Raw genomic sequence first — 5059 nt, forward strand, 5'->3', positions numbered from 1 at the left:
CGTGCCTTTGCTGGTGGCCGAGCCCTTCCGGCCGGCCCAAAGGCCCAAAGGCCCTCCCCTCTGCCAAGCGGCAGCGAGGCCACGCACGCAAAACAAAAACAGGGAACTCCTCCCAAAACGCATCTGCCGTTCCGCCCCGGCGAAAGGGCGCTTTGCTGCTGCTGCTACACTGGCCTGCTGCGTGTGTTAGGCCTGCCTGAATATGAAATAAAAAAAAAAAAAAAAAAAAAAAAAAAAAGAACGAAAAGAGCGGGAAAACGGCGCGTCCCAGGAAAGGGGAGGGTGGGGCTCTCTCTCTCTCTCTCTCTCTCTCTCTCTCTCTCTCTCTCTCTCTCTCTCTCTCTCTCTCTCTCTCTCTCTCTCTTTTGACCTTTCTGAGAAATGGGCACCGTTCCCGGAGGTACTGCAATACCGGGTCGATGCGTGGAGTGGACGGAGCAAGCCCCGCTTCCATCTCCCGCTTCCAAAAATCCATTTAATATAGACGGTCCCCCTATGGGGGACGTATCAGATATTAAACTGATAAGAACAGATACTACACTTGATCTGAGCCAAGAGGCCGAGAAGCGATGCCCACAATGGTTTTGGCCAAACGCCCCGGGCGCGGCCGCCCGCCGCAGCAGTCGTGGTACTTGCTTCTCGGGCGGGCGGAGGGAGGAAGGAAGGAAGGAAGGAAGGAAGGAAAGGTGCCGGGCTCCAACGGGGGCGACCGCCCTTTCTGTGCTCGTTCTGCTTTTAAACTCCAGGTGGAGCCCCTCCCTGAGGGGAAGGGCTGTCCAAAAATTGGATCGAACTCGTAAATGCTCCTCTCCACGGAAATCTTTAGTAAAAGGCGAAAGGTTCATTCGAGCTGTAGAGAAGCCGGAGCGTGCCTTTGCTGGTGGCCGAGCCCTTCCGGCCGGCCCAAAGGCCCAAAGGCCCTCCCCTCTGCCAAGCGGCAGCGAGGCCACGCACGCAAAACAAAAACAGGGAACTCCTCCCAAAACGCATCTGCCGTTCCGCCCCGGCGAAAGGGCGCTTTGCTGCTGCTGCTACACTGGCCTGCTGCGTGTGTTAGGCCTGCCTGAATATGAAATATGAAAAAAAAAAAAAAAAAAAAAAAAAAAAAAAAGAACGAAAAGAGCGGGAAAACGGCGCGTCCCAGGAAAGGGGAGGGTGGGGCTCTCTCTCTCTCTCTCTCTCTCTCTCTCTCTCTCGCTCTCTCTCTCTCTCTCTCTCTCTCTCTCTCTCTCTCTCTCTCTCTTTTGACCTTTCTGAGAAATGGGCACCGTTCCCGGAGGTACTGCAATACCGGGTCGATGCGTGGAGTGGACGGAGCAAGCCCCGCTTCCATCTCCCGCTTCCAAAAATCCATTTAATATAGACGGTCCCCCTATGGGGGACGTATCAGATATTAAATGATAAGAACAGATTTTTTTTTTTTTTTTTTTTTTTTTTTTATTTGAAAATATTTTATTAATTCTTTTCAAAAGAAAACATTACATTTATGGTTATAAACCATATCTATTACAAATCATCACAAAAAAAACAAAAACAAACAAAAACATTCAAAAAAACAACCAAAAACAAAAAACAAAAACATTTCATTACAATAAACTTTAGCATAATCAAAATAACAAAAACACACAATACATCAATTCTTCAAAAATAACAGAGCCATCAATTTTCCAAAATAAAACATATCAATTTTCCAAGGTTTTAAACATATACAACAACAAATATTTCAAAAACAAAAACAAAACAGTCTTTTATTCCCACTCCCACTCTTCAGTTTCAACATTTCTTTCTCAACTCAAAAATCATATCCAACACAAAACAAAATCTTTCTTTTAAACCTCTTTACTTCTTAATAATCCCCTTTCTTTTCTCTTCGTCTTTCCATCTGGCACATAACAAAACTCTATTCCTTTCTGTTCTGTATTTTTTAACCTCTGCCTCTGTTATCACCCCCTTCAACAATCTCTCCTTCCAAGCCATTAACTCAAAAAACTCCCTCCTACAAAGACTCCGCATTAAATTATCCTCCTTTTCTTCCATTATTTTTCCCTCAAAATCCCTCGGTTCCAGTCCTCTTAATGGGTCTCCTCTTCTTTTCCTCATCTCCTCTTTCTCCACGCTTTCATACCAGCTGGGACCAGCTGCACCCTCGTTGGCACTCTCCTCACTCCTGCTCCCGGCTCCAGGTTCTCTGTCCTTCCGCTTTTTCTTTATTTCACTCTCCGTTTCCTCCATCGCCTCACTCTCTTGCACCTTGTCCGCCCCACCATCACCTTCACCCACACCACCACCACACATACCCACACCTGCACCCCCTTTCACTTCATTACCACTCATACCCCCTCCACCACTAACCACTCTCACCACACCACCTTCCTTACTTACATCACTACCCCCTTTACTCCCTCCACTCATTCCCTTTCCACTCCCATCTTTCTTTGCACCATCACCACCCTCCTTTGCTCGCTCACCATCCATACCACTCCCACCTCCACTCTTTTCTTCTCCACTCCCATCATTCTTTGCACCATCACCACCCTCACTTGCTCTCTCACCACCCATACCACGCTTTCCACACTCTCTATACAGGTGATCCAGTGCTCCACACATACTGCAACTTTTTGGGGTTTTACAGTCCATCGCTTCATGCCCTTTTCGCCTGCATTTCTGGCAGAACATTACTTTGCACTCGCTCGCCTCATGCCCTTCGGTGTCGCACTTAAAACACTTTCGCGGTTGCCCAGGGTAACTTAAAAAACCCCTGTTTCCCCCAATCTGTACATGACCCGGAGGGTGTACTATACCCCCCTCCTTTGAACTGCAGATCTTCAGCCTCACAATAAATTTCCACTTCCCGGTCCATATACCTATAGGGTCAAGCACTTTAAAAGGTCCCGAAATAACGTCGCAAAAACGGCCAACATACTGTGCGACTTCCTCCTGCCCAACATACGGGTTATACATGAAAACAAACAATGGCCGAACTTCCCTTGCAAATAAGGGATCTGCGATATACATCGAAAAAGGCCTTTCATTTCTCTTCTTCTGATAAGTATCCCAAACGCTCTGAGCCAATTCTTCACTGCACAAGGCCAAATCAAAAAACTTTTCATAGTTCTGAAAACAGAAAATAGACTTCACCTCCAGTTTCAGTCCTTTTAAGAGCACCTCCTTCACAAAGAATTCTCGTCCGCCCGGTGTATCCTTCAGTTCTGCAATATCGACGCTTTTCAGTTCTTTCTCCAAAACCTCACTCCATCGGAAACGGATCAGGTTCTGCATCCTCCTTCCAGTCGCCATCGTATTCCGCTCCCAGCGCCTTCTCTTCCTCACTGGATCCTCAGGATGCTGCGGTCATGCCACATACACTTGAGCAGAGCCAAGAGGCCGAGAAGCGATGCCCACAATGGTTTTGGCCAAACGCCCCGGGCGCGGCCGCCCGCCGCAGCAGTCGTGGTACTTGCTTCTCGGGCGGGCGGAGGGAGGAAGGAAGGAAGGAAGGAAGGAAGGAAAGGTGCCGGGCTCCAACGGGGGCGACCGCCCTTTCTGTGCTCGTTCTGCTTTTAAACTCCAGGTGGAGCCCCTCCCTGAGGGGAAGGGCTGTCCAAAAATTGGATCGAACTCGTAAATGCTCCTCTCCACGGAAATCTTTAGTAAAAGGCGAAAGATTCATTCGAGCTGTAGAGAAGCCAGAGCGTGCCTTTGCTGGTGGCCGAGCCCTTCCGGCCGGCCCAAAGGCCCAAAGGCCCTCCCCTCTGCCAAGCGGCAGCGAGGCCACGCACGCAAAACAAAAACAGGGAACTCCTCCCAAAACGCATCTGCCGTTCCGCCCCGGCGAAAGGGCGCTTTGCTGCTGCTGCTACACTGGCCTGCTGCGTGTGTTAGGCCTGCCTGAATATGAAATATGAAAAAAAAAAAAAAAAAAAAAAAAAAGAACGAAAAGAGCGGGAAACCGGCGCGTCCCAGGCCTGGGGCCCGCTTTCTCTCTTTTCCGCGCTGTGGTCCTTCACCTCTCTCCCGACCTGTCGAGAGAGAGAGATAATTCTCTCATCTCTCTCTCTTTCTCTCTTTCTCTCTCTCTCTCTCTTTTTTGACCTTTCTGAGAAATGTGCACCGTTCCCGGAGGTACTGCAATACCGGGTCGATGCGTGGAGTGGACGGAGCAAGCCCCGCTTCCATCTCCCGCTTCCAAAAATCCATTTAATATAGACGGTCCCCCTATGGGGGACGTATCAGATATTAAACTGGATAAAGAAACGTCTTTTTTTTTTTTTTATTGAAAAATATTTATAATTAAGAAACGTTTTCGAAAACATTACATTTATGGTTATAAACCATATCTATTACAAATCATCACAAAAAAAAACAAAAACAAACAAAAACATTCAAAAAAACAACCAAAAACAAAAAACAAAAACATTTCATTACAATAAACTTTAGCATAATCAAAATAACAAAAACACACAATACATCAATTCTTCAAAAATAACAGAGCCATCAATTTTCCAAAATAAAACATATCAATTTTCCAAGGTTTTAAACATATACAACAACAAATATTTCAAAAACAAAAAACAAAAAAACAATCTTTTATTCCCACTCCCACTCTTCAGTTCCAACATTTCTTTCTCAACTCAAAAATCATATCCAACACAAAACAAAATCTTTCTTTTAAACCTCTTTACTTCTTAATAATCCCCTTTCTTTTCTCTTCATCTTTCCATCTTGCACATAACAAAACTCTATTCCTTTCTGTTCTGTATTTTTTAACCTCTGCCTCTGTTATCACCCCCTTCAACAATCTCTCCTTCCAAGCCATTAACTCAAAAAACTCCCTCCTACAAAGACTCCGCATTAAATTATCCTCCTTTTCTTCCATTATTTTCCCCTCAAAATCCCTCGGTTCCAGTCCTCTTAAAGGGACTCCTCTTCTTTTCCTCATCTCCTCCTTCTCCACGATTTCATACCAGCTGGGCCCAGCTGCACCCTCGCTGGCACTCTCCTCACTCCTGCTCCCGGCTCCAGGTTCTCTGTCCTTCCGCTTTTTCTTTATTTCACTCCC

The 5059-nt window shown here is 46.5% G+C and overlaps 5 non-coding genes across 5 annotated transcripts; all 5 read right to left on the reverse strand.

Moving 5' to 3' along the window:
* Positions 1–378: 378 nt before the first annotated feature.
* On the reverse strand, positions 379–571 carry LOC121312038. The gene has a single exon (XR_005949651.1). It is a non-coding gene; the product is annotated as a U2 spliceosomal RNA (small nuclear RNA).
* Positions 572–752: 181 nt separating this feature from the next.
* Positions 753–870, reverse strand: LOC121312042. Its single transcript, XR_005949655.1, has one exon. It is a non-coding gene; the product is annotated as a U5 spliceosomal RNA (small nuclear RNA).
* A 387-nt stretch (positions 871–1257) lies between these two features.
* Positions 1258–1451, reverse strand: LOC121312039. The gene has a single exon (XR_005949652.1). It is a non-coding gene; the product is annotated as a U2 spliceosomal RNA (small nuclear RNA).
* Positions 1452–3577: 2126 nt separating this feature from the next.
* On the reverse strand, positions 3578–3695 carry LOC121312041. Its single transcript, XR_005949654.1, has one exon. It is a non-coding gene; the product is annotated as a U5 spliceosomal RNA (small nuclear RNA).
* A 405-nt stretch (positions 3696–4100) lies between these two features.
* On the reverse strand, positions 4101–4284 carry LOC121312040. Its single transcript, XR_005949653.1, has one exon. It is a non-coding gene; the product is annotated as a U2 spliceosomal RNA (small nuclear RNA).
* Between the last annotated feature and the right edge of the window lie 775 nt (positions 4285–5059).

The sequence above is a fragment of the Polyodon spathula genome, unplaced genomic scaffold (assembly GCF_017654505.1).
Source record: "Polyodon spathula isolate WHYD16114869_AA unplaced genomic scaffold, ASM1765450v1 scaffolds_3480, whole genome shotgun sequence".
Classification (NCBI taxonomy): domain Eukaryota; kingdom Metazoa; phylum Chordata; class Actinopteri; order Acipenseriformes; family Polyodontidae; genus Polyodon; species Polyodon spathula.